We start from the raw sequence: 25,346 nt of genomic DNA, 5'->3' as shown, positions 1-25,346 counted from the left end.
TATTGTTGTTGAAAGATGTAAGTTAAAAGCCACCCGTCTGTCCCCATTCTGATCCCCATGTGCTGCTTCAAAATGATGCATTCCAGCATGGTGTAGTTGCAGTCCATACCCCACCATCCCAAATGTCTCTCATGCTGCTACACTGTTCTACTAGGCCAGTAGGCCCTGCAGTCCTGGATGGGTCCCAAATAACATGCCCTTCAGCCCACGGACAATTCTGGCTACTGGGACCAGCAGCAACTCCTAATCTCTGCATGTCTGCAGCAGTGTTTCCAGTAGATCCTAATTATCTCTCAGATCTAACCTGAGCATAGGAACATTTGAACATAGGAGTCTAGATCTTTTTGAACTCTGCAAAGCCCCCTGAGAATTTTGAGCAGAGGCACTCAACCCCAGAACCCATGCAGATAGGAAGACCAAGGTACAAATTGTATCCTCACCTTTAACTTTATGTATCCACTCGAACAAAAAAAATATATATTTGAAATGTTGTTAATGTTGTACTTTGAGTTTTGCCTGCACTGCTGCAGTAAATAATGGTTTGTGCATAGCTTGTTACTTAAATGATTTCCAAATACAAAGTTATTTTCCCATTGGTTTCATTAAACTTCATTTATTGTTGATTCAGAATAAAACTGTTTACAATGCACCTATTATGAGTTGTCATTACATTTAACACAAAAAATTCTTAAAATGAAATAATTCATGCACATAAGGGACATTAAACTTCAGCCATCAAAACACAACACCCAAGTGCTCTAATGTCTGCATCCCATCCTCCAAAGGGCTAATATGCTCAGGCACGTGACTCAAAAAACAAACATTAGGCATCTCTGACAGCATTCCCAGAGGTGTTTGTGCCCTCTTTGAGGAACTTTTCTGGCCACTAGAACCTCTGAGCAAGTTTCTGTTCCTCGGCCTCCCATCCTTCAGTATGGCTTTCCCCATTGCTCTCACAGAAGTTATGCAAAAAACACCATGCAGTTATAATTTTTGGAACAGTTTTTTTCCCCTGAGGCTTCCAACCTATTCCATAAATAGTACCATCTTCCTTTCAATGGCCAAATGCACACTCAGATGCAATTCTGAAACTACCATTGTGATAATTAAATGTTCCTTCCTTCTGTCCAAGCAGCTTGTGTATGGCTTCATTAGCCAACGCGTTGTGATAACCGAGAGTAACTGAACTAATGTTCACACTATTAATGTGCACAGCACTCCCGGGGCAAACAGTCCTTTTCTATTAATTCAAACAGTGCTGAGTTCTAAAACTTCCTTGCACCATGGACCCTCCCAAACCATCAGTAAGCTCCCAAACATTACACAGCTGAGGCACCACATGTTGGTTCACAGTTGCTGAAACTCCAGGGTCAGTTATGCACAGTTATAAAAAAAAGGGTAGCCTGCCCCATCCTGAAGTTATCTCAGATCTCTTATCAGTGCTAGTCATCCCAGCACTGCAGAGTGATCCTCTCCGACACTTGTTGACCAGGCCCAGAAATGATTAAGGAAAGTGGCCTTTTGTTCCAACAGCTCAGTGTCCTCTTCTTCTTCCACCTTGTCCAGGCTGTCACTACCACAGAGTATCTTCCTGCTGCCAGAGGAGCTGCTACCCCTGCCACAGAATATTTTCCTGCTCTCACATTATCTGCTCGATGAAGCAATTGGTAAACTCTAGTACAGCATATGTCCTGGAATGTTAACATCAATTATTATAATTTATTTTTGAAGGGTCCAGTGGGCAAAAGGGAGTGGGAGGGGGAGTAGTACTCTCTCAAAAATGTTATTTGTTTCTGAGTCACTGCTAACTCAGAAGAAAATGATCTTGAATGTTAATGGATCAGTGTCTTAACAGATAAAGTACAAGATAGGGCATTAGTGTGACTTGTAAAAAATTATGACGTAGTTTTGATGGTTGACCTGTGTTGGAAGCATTGCCTAATGGTTAGGTGGTATGTCCCTTTTTAATGCAGAGGGGTTATGATAGAGCACCCCAGGCCCTCCTGCTCCATCAGCTTCCAACCCAGGGCCCTGTGTGGCTTACCAAAGATCTGACATCCAACAGCACCTTAAAGCTGCCCTTCCTGGACCACTTCCTACTGCCCACTCCATTGCCCAAAGTTTCAAGTCTGTCCGGACCAAGAAAATAGGCTCTTCTTTTCCCTGAGAGGCTGCTGCAGTATCCCTTCCCAGAAGCTTCCAGGGAAAGTCCTTCTTTCTTCCTTGTCAGCCCCCTTCTGAGCTGTTTGGCTTCCTTTTAAGATCCACTTGCATCTGGTGCATGCTCTGCAGGTGTGGCTGGCAGGGTCATCTGGTCCCAGAATTTCTCTTTAATCCCTTCAGTCTTAGTGTGGAGCTTCTACAACTCATCGCAGAAGACATATCGTATGAAAACACTTTCATTCCACTAATATCTCTGGAGAACATTAAACAGCAGCTACTAAAGTTAGACATTTTAGGAAGTCTGGATAATTTGCATCCAAGAATTTTGAAAGAGCTGGCTGGGGAGCTTGCTGGATCATTAATGTTGATCTTCTCTAATTTCTGGGGCACTGAGGAAGTCCTCCAAAACTGAAAGAAAGATAATGTTGTGCCAATTTTTAAAAAAGGATACATGGTATGACCCAGATAATTATAGGTCTGTCCAGTGATGTTTATCTTGGGCAAGATAGCGGAGAAACTGATCCAGGACTTGATAAAGAATTAAAGGAGGGTAATATAATTGATGTCAATCAACAAGGATTTATAGAAACTTTATAGAAAATTTATAGAAAGGATTTACTGTCAGAATAAGTGTGTTTTTTTAAAGTGAGATTACAAGTTTGGTTGATAAAGGTAATATTGATGTAACATACTTAGACTTCAGTAGGGCATTTGACTTTGTACCATGTGAAATTTCGATTAAAAAAAACTAGAATGATATTAAAGTAACATGGCACAATTTAAACAGATTAAAAGCTGGTTAACTGACAGATCTCAAAATATAATTGTAAACAGGGAATTATCACCAAGAGGGTATGTTTCTAAAAGGGTACTACAGAGATCTGTTCTTGTCCTTATGCTATTCAACTTTTTTTTTTAAATCAGTGACTGAGGGAAAAAGAAAACAAAACGTTACTTAAAGTCTGGACACAAAGGACACAAATTTGGGGAGTGGTAAATAACGATGAGGACAGGTCACCAATACAGAGCAATCTGGATCGCTTGGTAAACTGAGTGCAAGCAAACAATTTGCATTTTAATACAGCTAAATGTATACATCTAGGAACCAAGTATGCATGGAAGCAGTAACTCTGAAAAAGATTAGAGGGTCATAGTGGATAATCCACTGAACATGAGCCCAAGCATAACTCTATGGCCAAAAGTCCTAACGCAATGTTGGATGATTAACCGGGGCAATCTTGAATAGAAGTAGAGAGGTTACTTTATCTTTGTATTTGTCACTGGTGCAACCACTGAAAATACTGTGTGCATTTCTGATGCCAACAATTCAAAAAGGATAAATTGGAGGGGGTGTTAGCCAAGGTTTTGGAACCCAAAGCAGTGGTATCATAACTCTCTCTCTCCAGAGGGTGTCAGAAATAAATCATTGGTGACAGCTCCTCAGTGTGAGAAATTATTGGTACAAACAAGAGTGCTATTACCTAAAACTACTTTATTAGTTCTCAAGCACGTGCACGCACATGCGCACACACACAGTAGGTTCAGAGCCTCTCAAACATTTATATTTAACCAAAGTTTGAGATGGTTTTGAGTAATCAACAGACAGGCTTCTGGGGCCCTCCTTCCATTCAGCTGCTGGGGAGTTTAGGTGCCAGTTCCTTGCCCAAAGTAAAGCTTCCTTGGACTGTTCCAAAGTGTAACTTTTTGCCTAATCTTTTATAGCTAACTTAAACAAATCACATAATTCATAGTGACTCCTTGTGGGTCACCATAGTAAGGCCTAGTGGGTCACCAATTCTCTCAATTGCAAGTACTCATTATCTCTTATCAAAGCATTTCTAGTCATAATAAACAAACCAACAAAAAACATGTCAGGGGCACTTAAAACTGAGGTCGTCTGTCCAAACATTCCTTCCGTTCTTATTGTACATTAACTCTGTCTCATCCTCCTATTCTGATTAGCAAACTACAAACATGCAGCTGTTTGGCCTTGCCTCTCAGAGGCTAAGATTATTTTTAGCTATATGGTATTTGGTTTTCAGCTAGCAGTAGCTGGACAAACAAAATGGTTGACTGCAGTATTGTCAAATTCTGGGGTTACATGCAGTAATATCAAGTTCTGGGGCTGAAGAGTTCAGAGTACAGCCACAAGAATTATTATGAATTTAGAAAAAACATGCCCTATAGTGATAGAATGAAAAAGGTCAACCTATTTAGCTTACCAAAGAGAAGGTTAAGGGTGACTTGATTAAAGTCTATAAGAAACTACAGGGAATAAATATCTGATAGTGGGCTCTTCATTCTAACAGAGAAAGGTATAATGCGATCCAATGACTGGAAGTTGAAGCTCGATTAATTCAGAATGGAAATGTGAGGTAAATTTTTAACAATGAGAGTAATTAACAATTGGAACCCTTTACCAGGCATTGTGGAGGATTCTCCTTCACTGGCAATTTTAAAATCAAGATAAATTGGGTTTTCCCCCCCCTAAAATATATGCTCTAGGAATTATTGTGGGTAAGTTCTGTGGCCTGAGTTATACAGGACATTAGACTAGATCACCACAATGGTCCCTTCTGGCCGTGGAATCTATGAATCGTTTACAGACCTGGCTGAATCTCCGAATACTTTAAGGCTACATGGAAATGCGAAAGTTTATTACATTACCACTGTTTTATTAACTCAGAGCCCTTTTTGAACAATGCAGTCATCAATTCATTTAGTGCAATGGTTCCCAAACTTGTTCTGCCACTTTTGCAGGGAAAGCCCCTGGCAGGCCGGGCCATTTTGTTTACCTGCTCCATCCACAGGTTCGGCCCATCGCAGCTCCCAGTGGCCGTGGTTCACTGCTCCAGGCCAATGGGAGCTGCTAGAAGCGGCATCCAGTACATCCCTCGGCCTGCACCGCTTCCAGCAGATCCCATTGGCCTGGAGCAGTGAACTGTGGCCACTGGGAGCCGCAATCAGCTGAAGCTGTGGACGTGGTTGGTAAACAAACCAGCCCTGCCCTGCCTGCCAGGGGCTTTCCCTACACAAGCAGAGGAACAAGTGGTTTGAACATTGGCCTGCTAAACTCAGGGTTGTGAGTTTAATCCTTGAGGGGGCCACTTAGGGATCTGGGGCAAAAATCAGTACTTGGTCCTGCTAGTGAAGGCAGGGAGCTGGACTTAATGACCTTTCAAGGTCCCTTCCAATTCAAGGAGATTGGTATATCTCCAATTATTATTTATGTGGGTACTCTAATGGTTTCTGAAGTCTTTAGCAGCTTTGAGACAAATCCTATTAATATTAAACACACATTGCATTCTGCTGAAGTAATTGAGATTATTCACACAAGTGAAGTAAGCAGGATTCTTCTCTGATTTCCAAGATTTTTTCTTGTTTAGAAACAACATTTCGCTATATAAAGACCTGACCAGAAACTCAAAATAGAGTAGGTATGTCAATTGTTTTGTTTTCATCTATTTAGGAGTTGCCAAAGATTCAGATTATTATATCTCAGTAAAATAGAAGGTGTTAAGGAAATATGTTTTTAAAGTCCCAGCTGTTACATAATTATTTGATTTTGTCACTTGATATAGCAGAACACAAATAAGATCACCTTTGATTTAACTCTCTGGTGGCTAAAATATCTTTACATTCCTTTTAATCTTCTAGGGAGCATAAAGAGGCTTAAAGCTACCTCTGCTTTTTCTCTCTCAAATGGCAGAGTAACTGAGAATGAGGCCCAGGAACTCTACTAACAGGGGCCTTTTAAACTCCTCTTTCCAGAGATATGCTCTGCCCATGAAATAGTTTGAATCAGATTAGAGAACTCTTCAAGTGGCACTTTTTTCCAAAGGGAGTGGTCTAGTGTTTCCCAGAATAATGGATTATGAAAAAAAATGTGCAAAAAGGGAAAGGCAAGCAAATGGGACATGCACAATTTGAGAAAAGACTAGCAAATATACATGGCAAAAATTATTACATAATTTCAATCATGTTATCTTCTAGTTTTTCTCACAAGTTCATTAATGCTTTGGAATGCTGTGATGGAGTAAAGTTTTTATTTGTTGATGATTGTCTAGTGATGATCCAGTTGATGATTTATTCTAAATATAAAAATCTCAGTATTCGTGATTCAGAGGTGTTTTGATCTGAATCCACACTGATACCGAAAGGGAAAAAAAACCCCAAAACATAAATACAAAAGATCTCCTGGTTTTGTTGCATGCTTGGAAGCAAAGTTACTCAATATCAGTTTTCTGCTTTTCAGAAAAAATCAGAACTCATCATATTTCCCACTAGAGCATCAGATCTGGGGAACAGATACCAGAAAACATGATATTGGGACACATCTCCCCCTACCCCCTAAAAAAATCTAAAAAGAACAAGCATGTTTTTTTTTAATACATTTATGCAGCACTCAAAGTAATTAGGCCATTTTGCTCAGTTAGCAAATTTTTTTCTTTACATGAAATCACCAGTCTGGAATGGCAATAGAGAGATTAATTGAAGTCTAAGGATAAATCTCTTAGATAACAAGCAGCACGTACTCAAATGTGCACACTTGTTTCCCTCCCTTTATTTGTCTTAAAACAACCTCTGTATAGTTGCTGTGGGGGAGGAGGGATGGACAAGGAGGAGGGGTGATCTCTGTGGGGTATCAGTATTTGTCCATGTCTAGTATAATGCCGTTTTATTCATTCTTTTAAAATGGACCCAAGAAAAGGAGAAAAATACATTTAGTGTTTGTAAGAAATGGTAGATTAAGACTCTTAGCCCCGTAGGTAGATCAGATAAAGAAAAGGCATAAGCAGTTCAAGCTTCCCTACATTATCTTGCTAACATGATACAATTCCATTCTGGAGAGACCACCATCAATTAACGTAGTTCAGCTTTAATACTTATTTAATCTTTGACATCTTTGCAAAGGCTGCCAGGAAAGAAACAAATTAGTGCCAAGTTGTGAGACATGGACATGTATCAATTAGGAACAGGACAGAGATCACTCATATCATATGCTGTACACTTCTGAACAGACTGGCTCCAAGCTCACAAATGTATCCGTTAAAGCAGATCACTACCCCATATCTTAAGTTACTATCTGAGGGCCTGATGGGGGTAGAGACTGCACTGCAGTGGGGAATCCCACTGATTTCAATGTATCTCTGGGTAGATCCCATTGCAGGATCTGGCCCTCAGATGGTAACTTTTCATCATCACTCACATAGGATAGATTGTAACCAGTGACCTATGAATGAAAGGCCTCTTATGTAATTACCCCTCATCAAAGCCATCTAGTCACTTTGCAACTATATATGGTTAAAATTAACTCTCTAACATTGCAAATACAATATATCTCACAGTTCAGATGAAACATTTGCTAAAAAAGACAATTCTGGCCAACATTCAGAGATATTTATACACTTGTTTATTTTGTCAGTTATTATACTGATTATAACTAAGCATTGTAACTATGTAAATATGAATGTCACAGTAGATGTTTTTTTAAATCTGTCCATGTCGTTCATCTAATGTTATATGTGAATTTTTATCTCTTATTTTGATAAACAAGCTGGGTCAGATCATCAGCCAGTAAAAGTCAGAATAACTGTCAACTTAGCTACACCAGTTTCCATCAACTAAGGATCTAGCTATCTTTTCCTATAGAAACACTTTTTTAAAAAAAAAAAAAATAAATGTATGAAAATTAATAAAAATAATTTTCTATTTTTCAGTTATGATAGCTTACAAAGTAAAAATATGTAACCTACAGAACATTTGAGAGCAGGACAAATATGGAATGTTACATTTTTTCACTACAGAAGTATCTAGACGTGACAGATAAGATGGAATGCAAAAATGCTAGATGCTGTGCATACACATAATAGACAATTCTTCTCCCAAAGAGCTTACAGTTTAAATGTAGCTTTGTGTAATATATTTGTACTAATACATCAGTGTTTTGTCCAAATGTGTGAACTCCAGTGAACCACAAAATATTGATATGTGGAATTTATCTGTTTTAGCATACGGGGTCTTGGATCTAACATTAAAATTTAGGAACCTGCATTTTTTCTAGGCATGCCTGAAGAGAAGAAAATACCCCTTTATCCATCTGCAACATTTCTACTTGGAATCACATAATATATAAGATGCATCAATTATTTGATCCGTGTTTGAAGAAGTCATCTATTCAGTGAATGTTCATAAAAAGACAGAAATTAGTATTTCAGATCTGATGCAGATTTAAAATAGATTGGACTTGTATTGTTAGAATGGGTGACATCACTTTTAAAATATATTGGCTTGGGTGAAATCCAAACTGTTCTGCCAGCTTATTTTACAATGATGTCCTCACTTTCAGAGCAATGATAAAAAGTCTTAGCCATTGGAAGTGATATGAAATATTCTTATATTACAACACGTGTAGGCACTTTTTGTCTTCCTGTCTCCCAAAAAATAAAGCCTCATCCATGTCTAATTACATTTGTCAAGCCAGGCCTGAAATTGAAGATTTGTCCTGAATAGTTAGGATACAAAATTGGCCACACAGTGAATTTGAAAGCAGTGAACCGGTCCGTATTCTTGAGCAGAGCTGTGTGAGTGGGGGAAAAAACATATGGTAACTCATTTCAAGATTGAGCCTGAAAAGTTTATGGAGGGGATGGTATGATGAAGTTTCCTACAAAGGTACATCACCCATCCACCTCTGTTATTAGCAAATCTCCAGTATCTGGAGACAGGACACTAGATGACGGGGGCTCTGAGTTACTACAGAGAACTCTTTCCAAGATCTCACCTCCAGGCTCAGCATCTTAACTAATTGCCATATTTGGGATCAGGAGGAAATTTTTGCCCAGGCTAAGACCCTGGTTTTTTTGGTCATTGTTGGGTATTTGGGGTTTTTTGTTTTTATTTTTTTGGCTCTCCCCTGTAGCACGGGTCATTTCCTTGTTTAAGATAGAGTAAGTCATGGATTCTCTGTAACATGAAGTCTTTAAATCAACAGAGATCATAGGAGTGAATGGACAAGGTTCTGTGGTCTGACAGAGGTCAGACTAGATTATCGTGATGGTCCCTCCTGGCCTTAAAGTTTGAGTCTATAATAACTGATTTTGTTTGTTTTTCCCCCAACTGTCAGCAAACAAGCAAAAACAACCAAGTACAGAAAACTTTCAATGTATAAAAAGCTGAAAAAAATCATTTAAGTAGTAGCATTTTTATGATATTTACTTTTAAATAAAACATGGAAAGAAAATTCAAAGTAAGTAATTTTTAGATTAAAATTCAGAACATTTAATTCTGAAAATGTCAAAATGAAGTATTTAAAAACCATGAAAAAACTTTGTGAATTTGACACAAATTTGTGAAATATTTTGGACAACCTAAATCTGTATTTTTCATCCAGCTGTGAAGAAGCAGGAGGACTTGGATTTCATCTAAATGCTTTCTATTAACAGTTACATCAACCATATCATAGATTAAACCAGATTCAGTATCTTACTCAGACAACTCCTAATATCAATCATTCTCCATGTCTCTCTCTAGCCTACTTCTTGTTAGACACCAGCAGGATCCACAAGGTACCATTGCACCACATGTAATTTACTTCAGGAAAAATCAGAATAGCTGACAGGGATGGCCTTATGGGAGAAATACTGAAATAATAGGAGATCATTGAACTCTGATTGGCTAGCTCAACAACACATCTCCAGGAACTATTGACCCTGTCAAAAGGGTCCCTTATCAGTTTGGGAAAATTGTCAGGTACTGGCTATCCCTAGCTGTATCTCTATCTTGTTAAGATTGGCTAAAGGTAGACAGTCACAAAACAACTCTTCCCCAGTGCCGGAAAATCTGATCAACATGATTTAGGGAGGAAGCAAGTAGTCACGCAGTGTCTGATTACTACAGTGTGCCTGGACTCAAGGTAGAAGTTTAGGTTGTGAGTAGACACACCCCATTATTCCTTTGGTCAACACAGGCTAGCACCATGAACTATTTATATGAAATATAGTTGATCAATATTTTATAAATGAAAAGTTGTTTTGGTTTGCTTTGTGTCCACCTCCCTCCAACCATCTTTTTATTTTTTTTTAAAAGAAATGGTTTTCATGGTGCTGTTGTAAATTTTCTTTGTAAGTGATTTAAATTGTTATCAAAATGGTAATCAAATATTTTGTTTCATGAAAACTAAGGTTTCAGTTAAAAAAAAACTTTCACAACAATCCTAATATGCATTCAAATAATAATATTTAAATTAAAACACTGGGGGGAAAAAAGGAAAGAAAATCCTCTGAAACAAAACAACTTTCAACTTTGGAATTTTCCCCCTTAGTTTTTTGACTGACTCTGACACATCTTATCATAAAATCATAGAAGATTAGGGTTGGAAGAGACCTCAGGAGCTCATCTAATCCAACCCCCTGCTCAAAGCAGGACCAACCCCAACTAAATCAAACCAGAAAGTCTTTGTCAAGCTAGGCCTTAAAACCTCCAAGAATGGAGATTCCACCACCTCCCTAGGTAACCCATTCCAGTGCTTCAGCACCTTCCTAGTGAAATATTTTTTTTCTAATATCCAACTTAGGCCTCCCCCACTGCAACTTGAGACCATTGCTTCTTGTTCTATCATCTGCCACCACTGAGAACAGCCAAGCTCCATCCTCTTTGGAACCCCCCTTCAGGCAGTTGGTGGCTGGTATCAAATGCCCCCTCACTCTTCTCTTCTGCAGACTAAACAAGCCCACTTTCAGATCATTCAGATCATTAATGAAGATGTTGAACAAAACTGGCGCCAGGACAGATTCCTGAGGCACTCTGCTTGATACCAGCTGCCAACTAGACATCAAGCCATTGATAACTATCCATTGAGCCCAATAATCTAGCCAGCTTTCTATCCACCTTATAGTCCATTCATCCAATCCATACTTTAACATGCTGGCAAGAATACTGTGGGAGACTAAATCAAAAGCTTTGCTAAAGTCAAGGTCTAACACGTCCACCACTTTCCCCAAATCCACAGAGCCAATTATCTCATCATAGAAGGCAATCAAGTTGGTCAGGCAGGACTTGCCCTGGGTGAATCCATGTTGACTGTTCCTGAATTATTCTTCTCCTCTAAGTGCTTCAAAATGGATTCTTTGAGGACCTGCTCCATGATATTTCCAGGGACTGAGGTGAGGCTGTAGTTCCCGGGATTCTCCTTCTTCCCTTTTTTAAAGATGAGCACTATGTTTGCCTTTTTCTAATCATCTGGACCTGCCCTGATCACCACAAGTTTTCAAAGATAATGGCCAATGGCACTGCAATCACATCAGGTCTTCTTCAGGTATAGTGAGGAGTTTTGGAATATCTTACAACATCCCAAATATACTGCTGTGTTCCTTGAGCTGCATGAAACGTTCAACTGACTGTATTGCACAATCTAGCTGCTTCAACTTTGAATTGTTCTTTGGGGTCTCTTATGGAATTATCCCATGCCTCATAATCAAAAGGTCTTCTTCTTTGGTGACTCTTGTATTCTTGAATGGATGGGAAAATATCTTCAGTGTGAAGTTCCTCTGCCAACTTCCGTGCACTCTTCAGAATGTTTTGAAATCCCTCATCTGACTGGTAAGATTGCAGCTATGATTTTGCTTTGTCCAGTTGTTCCATTGCTCCAGATACATCAAGGTCAACACCTTGGAGTCATTTGCTTACAACACTTATTTCAAACATGCCACAACACCAAGTCAAACAGAAATTTGAAGTTATATATATCTCTAGTGATTCCATTTCCCTCTGCCACTGTTCTCCCACAACAGTTCCTGTCATAGCATTATCCTCCATAATGGCAATTATGGCATCATCTGTCTTCCCAATTTGATGTTTAATAGGTTTTATTGCTTCCACTTGACTTTTCCATCCTGTGGCACTCACTGGTTTCAGTGTCAGAGAAGATGTTCCCAGATGAGTTGATGCAGAGAAAAATACATAGATGCTTTGGATTATATTAAAAATTCAGCAGCCTCACTAGAAGCTGATGCTGCATCACTGACCACCAAGTTCAATGAATGAGAACTTCATGGGACAAAAAAAGCTTGAGGGTTTAACTCTCAGATCTGTGTTTGCGATCCTTCATACTTTCCTCTCATGTTGGTACCATTATCATAGCCCTGACCTCTCATGTCAGCTATCGCAATTCCCATTATCTTCCAGCTTTTTAAGAAGCACATTTGTCATACCAGCTTTTGTAGTATCATCAATGTCAATAAATTCTAGAAAATGCTCTCTGACAGTCACCATTGCAGAGACATTTTCACTAGATTCTGTTGTTGTTACAAAACGCACCATTAAAGTCATTTGTTCCGTATGGCTGATGTCAGGTGGGTAGCCCAGAATAACAGAGTAATATCTGGCTGACTTCAGATCTGCCACAATCTTTTCTTTGACTTTTGTTGCCAGGAACTGTATGATCTCATTTTGAATTGTTTTTCCAAGGTAGTGGTGTGTGTACATTTCTTGGGCAATGACTCTTCTTAGAAGCTCCTGGAGTACAGCATCCAACCCATCCATCAGCTCCACAATTATAAGGAAGTTTCCATTGTTTGGTACATACAGCTGATCTGAAGTGCCACACAGTGCTAAGTATTGGGTAGCAAGCATTCTCACAATGACAATGAGCCTTTTCAGAACATTTTGCCAGTAAAGAGACTCTAATGCAATCTTCTCTTGATGCTGATCATCTATGGTGACCTTTAACCTTAGTCTCATTTCAAGCTCTTTCCACCTATGGAATGCTCTCTGGTGGTTTGCTGCCTTCTCATGGCATGCCAGATTTCTAGCCAGATTTTTCCAGTCCAGTCTAGCCAGATTTGTTACTGTAGAACCCAATGTGTCTGGAACATTATACTGGAAGGGTTTGCAATAAAAAACTGTATGCAGCATTCTAGGTTTTTGAGTACATAAGCCATGGCCTCTCTACTTTGTCACCATTGGGGATTTTACGTCAATAATGTGATGGATGGTAACTTCTATTTTCATTGTCTTTAGGGAACATGAAGTTTTTCACCTGCTGTGGCCATGCAGTACAAAGAAGTCCCTCAGGCTACTGCTCAGGTAGGTCTACAGTCCTGGATCATATAGAACTAAACTCAGCAGCAGCTGTTTCTTGTGCCTTCACCACACACTTCTCTGATCTACACTTTTCTTCAGGAATGTGCATGGTCACTTTAATTTGAGATCGAGATACGGATGCTGCAGTAGCTGCCAGGTCACCTGCACTCTGGCTAACTGGAACATCAGGCATCTCCTCACCACTCACATCCTCACTGAGGCTGGAAGACTGACCGTGAACATTTGTGCCTATGGTAAGGCCAGCCCTTCCAGCACTGCTTAGCACCAGATGCTACAGAGGAAGGTGTAAACAACCTCACATTATAAAGATGTGGGATAAACTTCCCCAAACACTATTAATTTGAGATTTGATTGAATGCAGAAGCATGAGGTTTTATACAACTCTTTCAAAATATTTGGTAGCATTAACTATTACGACTCTGGATACTTCTATTATCCATATAAATATCCAAGACCTATTTGAATGTTGGGTTTTTTTTTTTTTTTACTTCAACATCATCCTATGGAAGACTAAAACGAAGACAGGGATAAGGGTCAATAATGGGAGGCTGACTCAGTGATGGACAACCTGCAGTCCATCAGGGTAATCCACTGGCGGAATGCGAGACTGTTTTTTTACATTCACCGTCTACAGGCATGGCTGACAGCAGCTCCCAATTGCTGGGAACAGCAAACTGTGGCCACTGGGAGCTGCGGGTAGCCATGCCTGCAGACCGTAAATGTAAACAAACTGTCTCGCAGCCCGCCAGCAGTTTACGCTGACTGGCCACATGCAGCCAGTGGGCCACAGGTTGCCCACCACTTGACTGATTGAAAGCAGTGTGTCTTGAGGTAATATTTGAAGAAGGAAAGGGAGAACAGGGAAAGATATTCCAGGCAGGAAGTGTGATGTGAGCTGCTTGAATCACAAATGTACTTTTCAAATAAGGAACAATATGGTTCTCATTTACCAGCAGATGTGGAAGCAGAATGGTTTTAATTTCTGCTGAATTGTGAGTAGTTTCAACCCAAAATGATTAATCTCATGTATTATCTGAAAGTATTTAACAGTGTCAATGCGTCTATTACTCTATGAATTATAGTCTCAAACTCACATATTTCACTTATGAATTACATTTATGGAAGGAAGAACTCTAAAGACAGAGAAACACATTTGACATACAGTATATAGTGTAAGCTGCTATGCAAATATATCATTTAGTCACATTTCAAATCTGGTGCATCAGGTGGAATAAAAATTGTTCAGCGAGGAGAAGAGTGAAAAATTGTTCAGCAGGGAGAAAGTCCTCAGAAAATCATTCTAGTAAATGTCAAATAAATAAAACCTTTGCATTTTCTCCTTGAAAAAGTGTTATTTTCACAGGGTCCTCCTGGCCATGCTGGAGATTAGCTCCTTCCAGGCCCAGGGCCTCATTCTTCTGCTTTCTGCATGCCCAGCTGCTCTCAGTTTCTGTGACTCCAAATGCTTCTTTTTCTTGACTTGGCCCTCAAGCCAGGTCACTATATGTATTTTCCCGTTCCAGGATATTAAAGAGTTTCCTCACTAGCAGTCTTCCCATTCACTGCCCTGTGGTGACCCTCCTCCAGGGGCTAGCAGGGGACCCATGCACACTCTCTACTCTGGGTTCCAGCTCAGGGTCCCTCTAACCAGCTGCTAAAGCCTGTTCCCTCCAGGACCATACTGCCTTTCCCTGACCCTTTTCCTTACCTTATCTTCTAGCTCTCTCCCACTCTTCGGGCCTATCAGTCTCACAACTCACTCCTGCATGGGAATAACTAAGCTACTTACCTCTGTAGCCCTAGATGCACCTCCCTTCTGTTAGGGAGTGTTTGGAGCCTACTTCCCTGCAGCCCTCTCATCGCTATCAGTTTTCTGCCTTTATAAACTCATTGCTTCTCAACTAGGCTCCCTCATTCAGTCAGGGGATTACTTAAGCCACATGATTCCCCTCAGCTGTGCCTGTCTGGTTAATTATTCCCCTTCTTAGCTAACATTAAACCTTTCTGGGCAAGTGAAGGCCAAGACTATAACACTGTTCAAAAAATAACTGGATAAATTATTTTATGGAGGATAAGTCCATCAATGGCTATTAGCCAGGATGCCCAGGGATGGTGTCCCTAGCTTCTGTTTGCCAAAAGCTGGGAATTGGCGATAGGGGATGGATCACTTGCTGATTACCTGTTCTGTTCATTCCCTCTGGGGCACCTGGCATTGCCACTGTCAGAAGAAAGGATACTGGGCTAGATGGACCTTTGGTCTGACACAGTATGGCTGTTCTTATGTTCAGTTGTGGGGTGAAAATCCCATCACAGATATAAACTGTAATTTAGAGAAGTAGGCAGGTCTTGGGATTAAAATACTGGCCTGTGACTCAGGAGATCTTCATTACATTCCGAATTCTGTCTCAGATTTACTACGTAACCTTGGTCAAGTAACTTAATAATATAATTTGGTGATGATAACATCTTTCTCCCTTCCTTTGTCTGTCTTGTCCATGTAGATTGTAGTGCCTCAGGATACATGTGCTTGTACAGCACCTCACACAATGGAGCTATAATCTCAACTGTACTAGAATTAATAATAATGTCAGCCCCATCCTTCACATTTACTTTTCTCAGCATAATCACACTGGATAGAAATCTTGCTAGCAGAACTATAAACAGAGGTCATGCCAGATTTCATAGCTTTGTTTTCTTTTTCTTTCTTCCGTTGTCAACAATAGTCCTTAGATATATGCAAGCAAGTGGGTAACTAATGCCATTATCTTGTTGTGAAGCCACTACACTTCTAACTTTAAGTATCCTCCCCCATCGTCCCCACAGCCCAATGTATGCCATCTGTCATTGTACTGCCCATTCTCTGACAATTTCCAATAACTTTCAACACTGCATCCAGCATAACCCTATGGTCTTCCATGAGTTGCTGATACTCCACTTATCTGATCTTTTCTATTTTCTCTCCCTTTTTGTGAGCAAGTGTATCATCATTTTTATTTGCACCTGTTCTTTAATCCATTTGGCATCATCATATTTAATCTTTTTAAAATTACTGTATAAGGAATACACTTGTAACTGGAGTGTGATTCCAGACTCATGTACACATACTTGCATTAGCTCTCATCTAAACTAGCACTTGAAAAAATAGTAGTGTAGTCAGGGTGGCATGGAAAGTATCAGCACAGGCTAGTCATCCTAAATTTACATCAATAGGGTTCAGGTGGGTTTGTATTTACAGCTGCTAGCTTGTGCTAACCCTGCCACTGCCCAAGATACCATGGCTATCTTACTTTAATTTATTTTTATTTTTTTTGCATGCTAGCTCAGATGAGAGGTAGTGTAAGTATATCTGTGCAAGCTGGGAATTGCACCCCTAGCTTGTAGTGTGGATGTAACCTTAGTTAGTTATTGACTCCATTTTGTATTAGTTAGTATCAACAGTGGAACAAGGCAAACTATATAAAATAGTGATTCTATTTTTAAATGAAACCTGTGGAGTGATGCAGTCCAAAGTAAATGCAAACTTCAGATCATGCAAAAGGCCAGAACAAAAACCAAAGAGAAATCCTACATTCCAGAGATTTAAACAGCTAAAGGGGAAAGCTCATGCAGGTTCCCATGACTTACAAGTCCCCTGTTCTATACCTGTCCCTCTCAATACTGCTGTTGGAGAAAAACGTAGTTCTCGCTTTTTGTTTGGGTGCAGCAAAATCAAATACTTGATTCTAACTCCAGCAATTGCAATAGAGGGAGGGAGTGCCCTAGGACACTGGGTCGCCCCAGTCCCGGACAGGTCTCTCAACAGGTAAACAATTACAGCAAGCATTTATACCTTTGTTACAGACAATAACAAGCAATAATATAGACAATAATGAGCAACAGCTGCATTTTGTTTATACATAGGCTATCCTGCTATCTTATTTGCCCCACGTTGGGCGCCAGTCTATGTATTTAATTATCAGTGCAAGGTCGTGATAACTTCTCACACAGTTCTTTCCTACTCACCTCACACTAACCGCGCTTCTACAAATCTCACGTCATTAGGGTTACAGCTGGCCTAACTCTTGCTAATAGACTGACATACATTAAGATCCTCTACAAATCCTTGTCAATTCTTTCCCTACTTCCACACTTCCCCCTTTTATACTTCTAGTACAACAGATATTTTTAAATCTCTATTTGCATTAAGCCATGGATTTCTGATTTTACATCAGATGTTTCAACCTTAGGGATTTTCACTGGTGTAATGACAATACATAATTAGCATGGTCATGAAAGGTATTACTATTATTATGTCTTTTACAACAGCAATGACATAATTTTAAACTAACAACAATGCAAGCAATAATATCCCCATAGCAATAATATGATGAGGTTGTTGTACAGTTTTGGTTAAAAAGCATAATACATCATACTTAGTACACAAAGTAGACACTCTATAAGCTGTATGAAAGGCATTCTTTTCAGCTTGATATATATTCTGAAGCATGTGGATTTGCCCTTGCAATTCAGAGATTCTTTGAACCTCTGGTAACAATGAAAGCAAATTTTGAAATCGATCAGGTACTAAGCTGGTCCAATTAAACTAAGGGCTACTTGCAAAATTCTATCTGCAGGCCAATAAACAATATAATTGTCTGCAGTGGTGATGAGATTAAAATGTATATCTTGCAATGTGGTGGTTTTAACATACATACAGCTATCATTAGCTTGAAAAGTAAGTGTCCTGTCAGGATAGTTCCTTCTCCTCTACCCTCCCAGCAAACGTTATCATAAACAGTGACAACTTCTCTTGGCTTCAGTGTATGGATACACTGAAGCTGCAGGGGTTCTAACAGCCAAATGTCTATTGACTCCCTATTCCTATACAAAATATCAGCTGTTATTTTAGAGGTACTGACTATAAATCAGTTAGGTATACCAGGTGGTCTAATTTCCCAGATGTTTCGGTGAATAATCCAGTCCCATATGCATCCTTCCCATGGACCCGTCAGGATTCGGTATGTGGGAGCCCACCCCCGCCAACTGGTCCAAAAGCTTGGAAGGAGCACTGTGAATGTCCACACTTCCACTCAGAAAGTGTCCAGATATGTCTGCATGACCACAGATCAGATGGTACTCCTGATGGGTCTGTAAGGGCAGTGGGCCAAGTCTGGTGCTCAAGATCACTCCAAATGGCCATCAGCTGGTCATTCAGAAAATCCTGAATTTATTTACACACATTTCAAAGACACCAAGAACTTTCCTCTTTAGCATTTTACAAAGTTCAACTGCTGTTCCCTCCAGCAACTACAGAGTTAACTTCTCACTCTCCCTTAAATCACTTGCATGTCTCCCAACAGCCACTTTTATCAACTCAAATCACCATTTCAAGTATTGTTCTGGGTATTTGAAATCCCTATGCTTACACTTACTTACTCCTTTCTTCCACTACACCCTCAAAATTCTCCAACCTGTTTTGCAATCTTTCTGTCTGTTGCCTGCCCGCTTGGGCCCGATCCTGCTTTCCTTGCTGAACCGTCCCTTCCATGGGCACCAACTTGTTCCACTACCAGTTTAGCTAGGATGGTGGGCTTCTCAACTAGCCCCCACCCTTCCTGGTCTCTTCCCTTAAACATTTTTACTCACAAGACTGCCCGAGTCCTCCCTCGTGAGGTTTGCCACCTGGGCAGAAACGCATGGCTCATTGGCGTTTAACTATTCAATTTCCTCTTGTAGCAAACACACTGCTGTTATGGCGTATGCTGAGCACAAATGGTTACATTTTGACAAGTCCCTGAAGGATCGGTACTTGCTTAGCCAGGGCTTCCTTTTCTACCTGGAAGTCCTATCTCAAGGCCTGCAACTTGCCCTGGGCGTAGGTTTGAGTTGCTGCCTGGTTCATGATCTATGCTCTTAATTGCTCAATTCTAGTTATCAAGTACACATCTCTTCCCTTTTCTCCAAATTCTCTATTGCCCAGTCCTGCTACAACTGGGGTAGATCCACCTGCCACCCTTCCCGGTCAACCAGAGTGGACAGAGGAATGCTAAACCCCTCTCCAGTTCTTAGACTTACTGCGGCTGAGAGTGGGCACTCCTTTAATCATGCAATCCTTAACATATAACATCAACAATACCAAGCAAAGCAAACATAAAAATAACAAGGGTAAAACAAATAGATGGTGTAAATTCTGCAAGGCTCCCCCCTTCTCAATTGCTCACCAAACTGTGACAAATTTCTGTTACCAATCTATCCCTTGTGTCAGGTGATCAGGCTGACACTGCAGGACGTTGGGGGAAGATAAAGAAAACACACCATATCACTCAATTTTAAAGCTTCATTAAGAAAATAATAAAACAACAATGGAGAATGTTGGGAATGCTCCCACATCACTCAGGAAAAATATTAATGCCCCAAGCCCTATGCCATTTTTATACTCACACATGTCCAGACTGGCCACGTGTGTATAATGTTCAGAGAAGGGAGAGAGGTGGATGGAAGATTATCCTGTATACAGCTTGTCCAGAATTTCCAACATGCTTTTGCTCTTGGGAGGGCTGTTCTTTTACACCCTGGAATCTCCTGCGGCGTTTTTTTCAGAGATTCTAGTCCAGGTCGGCTGCCTGTGGCTTCTTCGGTGTCACCAAGCCACACCGGCTCCGGGGTCACAAAGGCAGTCTGTTGGATCTGACTGGACAGTTAAGCTTTGCAAATGTAATCTTAGTTCTGTAACTTATATTGCCTTTGGTTTGCCTCTGTCTATATTTTTTTACAGCCAGCTGGGGCCGAAAGCAGTTTTTCTTTGTACTTAGCATAGTCTGCATTGATTCTTGACCTTGAATGCAGAGCAACTTTCTCTTTATCTCTAGGCCAAGCTGAATTTCAAATTAACCCATTCCTTTCCTCAATAGACAAATTGCTCACACTGTCAGAGGCTTTTTGGTGATTAAAAGCTCCTCTTAGATGTATGATCTTATTTAGATTGAAGGTACCTTCTAGTGGGCATTGTTTAGATGGATTTTCACGAATGTAAAGATTCCAATTCTCTAAATACCTGCAGGTTGTTGGACCATAATGTACGTACATGAAATAAGATGGGGTACCCTTAGGGGGTGAGCTGGAATGCTTAAACTGTCCCCTACCCATTTTCCAATCACACACACACAGGGGGGATGCTCTGTCCGTGCTAGCGGCACATAAACTAACGAACTCTCCCTACAGGGTACTCACACAGGAGAGGCTAATGAGGATGGCCACGACCCTCCTACATCTCCCTTCAGCAAAGAGCGTTGGCTAGTCTCAGGGATACAGCGCCGCTTACTCTGATTGCATCCAGTGAGATGATCAGACTGTCAGTAGCCCACACGGAAAGGAAAGGGGGAGGGAAGATGGGTTCACACACTCCTAGACCCAGGTAGCTTCCTCACCGGACGATGCCAGGCCGAGTCAGCCCACCGTGGGTCGGATCTTCTAAAGATCCACTAGTTACCGGGCTTGCGTTAGAGTAGTCCTGGTCATGAGCTTTCGCTTCACAGGGTACTCTGGGCGTCTTCCGGTAACAGTCACTCACACTAGTGTATACACACACACACACCAAGGCCTTATTTCCAAATACCACGATGCATCTGTACCTTATGTCCGGACCCAATACCATGAGGCGGTATAACAACCCCTCTTGAGGCGGTAAAAACCCCTCAGCACTGGTGCATACCTAATGCATTTCACTATGCATTACCTAATGCATTTCACTATGCATTACCTTGTTGGCCAACCCAGCAGTTTCCCAGTACTGCTATAAACTAACCTTATTGGGGCCTTTCCCCAATACCACTTTGCATCTGATCTTGCTGCACAGTCAATAAGTTCGATGGCGTGAGCCCAACAGAGACAGAAGGCCCCACAGACAGTCCTCCGATGACACCCCAATAGAGATTTCAAAAGGTCTCATACCTCTCTTGTGGCGCCATGCGGTTTGAAGGGGAATGATCCGTAGCAGCTGCCTGTATCTCAGTAGGCATTGCTATCCCGGACGAGCCCCCAAATTGTCGGAGAAAAACATAGTTCTCACTTTTTGTTTGGGTGCAGCAAAATCAAATACTTGATTTTAACTCCAGCAATTGCAATAGAGGGAGGGAGTGCCCTAGGACACTGAGTCGCCCCAGTCCCGGACAGGTCTCTCAACAGGTAAACAATTACAGCAAGCATTTATACCTTTGTTACAGACAATAACAAGCAATAATATAGACAATAATGAGCAACAGCTGCATTTTGTTTATACATAGGCTATCCTGCTATCTTATTTGCCCCACGTTGGGCGCCAGTCTACATATTTAATTATCAGTGCAAGGTCGTGATAACTTCTCACACAGTTCTTTCCTACTCGCCTCACACTAACCGCGCTTCTACAAATCTCACGTCATTAAGGTTACAGCTGGCCTAACTCTTGCTAACAGACTGACATGCATTAAGATCCCCTACAAATGCTTGTCAATTCTTTCCCTACTTCCACACTGCTAAAATGTCACAACACATGGATTTTCCTACAGTCTAGACTCACCACAACTTAATTGAAATACCCCAACATTGAAGGGAGAGATGTCCGACCTCCAGGTGGCCTGTCCTCTAAGTGTTGTATCACTTCTGCCGTTTGTTATGATTTTGAAAAAAAATGAATGGATGAATTCCTGTTGAGGTCAGTTACAAAGCACCTAATGACTTCACTAGGGCCAGGATTTCACTCACTGTATCTAACATGTATCAGACATTATAGAAATGCATTCCGTGTGTTTAAGAAGATGAATTAATTGTGTGTAATCCATTGTTTTGATGATGAATTGATTCATATTAAAAGAAGGCAGTGTATGCATATTATTTTTAGAAGTCTATGAAATTTGTAGCCATGAAAATCACATAACAGACTGTGAAATCTGACCTCCCCCATGAAATCTGGTCACTGGCTGCCCAGTTCTGAAGGCAAAGCAAAGAGTGGCAGCTGCTGGCCAGGTGCCCCACTCTGAAGGCAGTGCTGCTATCAGCAGCTGTGCAGAAGTAAAGGTGGCCTGGTATTCCCATCTTTCCTTTTGTGCTGCTGCTGACAGCGGCACTGTCTTCAGAGCTGGGTGCCTGGCTAGCAGCTGTTGCTCTCCCAACACCCAGCTTCTGACAGCCCTATCGCCAGCAGCAGCACAGAAGTACAGAGGACAATACCATGACCTCCCTACAATAGGTGTGCAACCCCCCTTTGGATCAGAGAAATGCTGCGGAGAAATCAAACATTTTTCATGGCTTGGTCATGGCATAATTAGCAAATTTTGCAGCTGTGTAAACATCCAGGAAACTTGCTATATATGCTGTGACCAATCCATGAAAAATGTGTGATTTCTTTGCAGTTTAAGTAGACCTCTAATTATCTTCCTTTGTTACTCACTCCCTACTGCATTGGATTAATTATCCTTCCATTGCATCCAGTTTATAACATAAGTATTTTGAGTGTAATAAAGTGATATTACAATTAAGATAACTATTTCAATGGGAGACAAAGTATAGTATCTGACCAATGCAACTGGCATAAATTTGGCAGCTACATTATTTGTCTTTTAAAATTCCACTTCTTGTTCTTGGTCTTCAAAGAGTGGTCATCTGACAGGGATCAGTTTATTAATTTTTCATTTATAGCTCTATGGACAAGGTTTGCAAAAGTAGGAACTTAAAGTTTGAACTTTATATAAACCAAAATTAAACTTCTGTCTGAGTTTAAAAAGTGTTGTGTACCCAACAGTTCTCAATGGATATGGTAAGAGTTGCTCTGCACTCAACCCTTTTGAAAAATAAGCTCTCCTATTTAGGTGTCTAAATATGCTTCTAGGAGTCTAACTTCAGCTGCTTATTTTCAAAAATACTGGCTTTGTTTTCATATGCTCATTGAACATTCACCTTTCAGGAAAAATTTACCATGCTAGTGTCTGTCCAGCAATGAATTAAAAAAAACAAACTATTTATGTATTGAAAATCTGTGCAAAATCCCATCAGCTATTTTTGAGTTCTCTGATGGCAAAAAAGTACTTTCTACTTTTACAAAGCTATATTATTGCTGTTGAAATTTCTCTATAGTTTTTTGTTTGTTTGTTTTTCCATAAATTCAATGTTACTAAGTCAGCAGTGGGTTTTGAGTTTTGATGTCCCAAGAGGTTTGGAGCTATATACTGCTCTTCTAAACTCTTAGTTGTGGATGTAGTCCTGTACTTTTCATACTCCTATTTACATGTCAAGTTTCAAGGTTCGTCCATTCCTTTTGTTTCTCAGTTAGGTACAAAAGTGTGGGAATTGTCTATAGATGACTTTGAAACTTAGCATGAGTATAAAAATAAATATTGAAAAAGAAAGATAAAAAATATAGAATAAATATACCTTTAGTGAGAGCTCTCCTACCTTTGCACTTAGAGAGACAGAAACTCTGTGGAAAAAAATAGTACATGATCATGTAATTGAAGACCATATTATAATATATACAGACAAAGGGAGAATCAAGGTTGCACAGGTAATCTTAATATTGATATTTTCTAACTTCAGTGTTTGATCTTAATATACTTTTAACATAATGGTGGTGTTGTTTAGTTTGTTTGTTTATTTGTTTAAACACGATATGACAAAGAAAAGCAACATACTACTTAATTTGTTTAAATACAATATGACAAAGAAAAGTATGGCAGCATACTACTTTTCTAGGTTTCACTTTAACTGAAACAGAAAATATTTAGTAGTTGTCTTGGTAATATTAGAATAAAAATGAAGGATCATTTAAAGATCACTTCCTTGACTGTGTTGAAATGGAATTAAGAAATAAATGCTTGCATTAGTGATCTGCAAATCCTGCTGAAGCAGGAAGTTATCGGAAAGAAATAAAAGAGAAAGATTTCCAAAAATTGAATGAGAGTTCTCAATAAACATAAATATAAAATATATGATGGTGTGTTGTAACAAATATCTCATTGGCATGCATTTGGGTTGGCTCTGTTAATAAGTGAGTTATGTTCTTCATCCCAAAAATGAGATTAGGAACTTTGAAATCTGAAGTGTGAACTGTGTGGCTTGTGACTAGTAATGTAAGTCACATGGTTGTAAGCTTTTAGGGGTGGAGATCATGTTTTTTGTTCTGTTTTGTACAGCTCCTAGGCACTATAAAATAATAAACAACAGTGGATCCCCTTGTCCACGTTTGTTGACCTCTTCAAAGAACTCTAATAGATTAGTAAAACATGATTTCCCTTTACAGAAACCATGTTGACTTTTGCCCAACAATTTATGTTCTTCTATGTGTCTGACAATTTTATTCTTTACTATAATTTCAACTAATTTGCCCAGTACTGACATTAGACTTATCAGTCTGTTATTGCCAGGATCACCTCTAGAGCCCTTTTTAAATATTGATGTTACATTAGCTAACTTCCAGTAATTGGGTAAGAAGCCGATTTAAAGGACAGGTTACAAGCCATAGTTAATAGTTCTACAACTTCACATTTGAGTTCGTTCAGAACTATTGGATGAATGCCATCTGGTTCTGGTGACTTGTCAATATTAGGCTTATCAATTAATTCCAAAACCTTCTCTAGTGACACTTCAATCTGTGACGGTTCCTCAGATCTGTCACCTACAAAAGCCAGCTCAGGTTTGAGATCTCCCTAACATCCTCAGCCGTGAACACTGAAGCAAAGAATCCATTTAGTTTCTCTGCAATGACTTTATCATCTTTTAGCTATCCTTTTGTATCTTAATCATCGAGGAGACCCAATGGTTGTTTAGTAGGCTTCCTGCTTCTCATGTACTTAAAATAAACATTTTGTTGTTATTACCTTTTGAGTTTTTAGCTAGCCATCCTTTAAATTTCTCTTTGGCTTTTCTTATTAATTTTTTTACACTTAATTTGGCAGTGTTTATACTCCTTTCTATTTACCTCACTAGGATTTGATTTTCACTTTTTAAAAGATGCCTTTTTGTCTCTCACTGTTTCTTTTACATGGTTATTAAGCCATGGTGGCTCTTCTTTAGTTCTTTTATTGTGTTTCTTATCCTCTGCTGCTATGTTGCTCTTTATTTTTTAAAAA

The 25,346-nt window shown here is 39.9% G+C and overlaps 1 long non-coding RNA gene across 1 annotated transcript; it reads left to right on the top strand.

Annotated features, from left to right (window-relative positions):
- The first annotated feature begins 13,423 nt into the window (after positions 1–13,423).
- Positions 13,424–25,059, top strand: LOC115646499. Its single transcript, XR_003999040.1, has 4 exons — positions 13,424–13,490; positions 21,242–21,255; positions 21,835–21,842; positions 25,048–25,059. It is a non-coding gene; the product is annotated as an uncharacterized LOC115646499 (long non-coding RNA).
- Positions 25,060–25,346: the final 287 nt, after the last annotated feature.

This window comes from Gopherus evgoodei, chromosome 1 (assembly GCF_007399415.2).
Source record: "Gopherus evgoodei ecotype Sinaloan lineage chromosome 1, rGopEvg1_v1.p, whole genome shotgun sequence".
Lineage (NCBI taxonomy): Eukaryota > Metazoa > Chordata > Testudines > Testudinidae > Gopherus > Gopherus evgoodei.
This window is presented reverse-complemented; position numbering and strand designations above follow the sequence as displayed.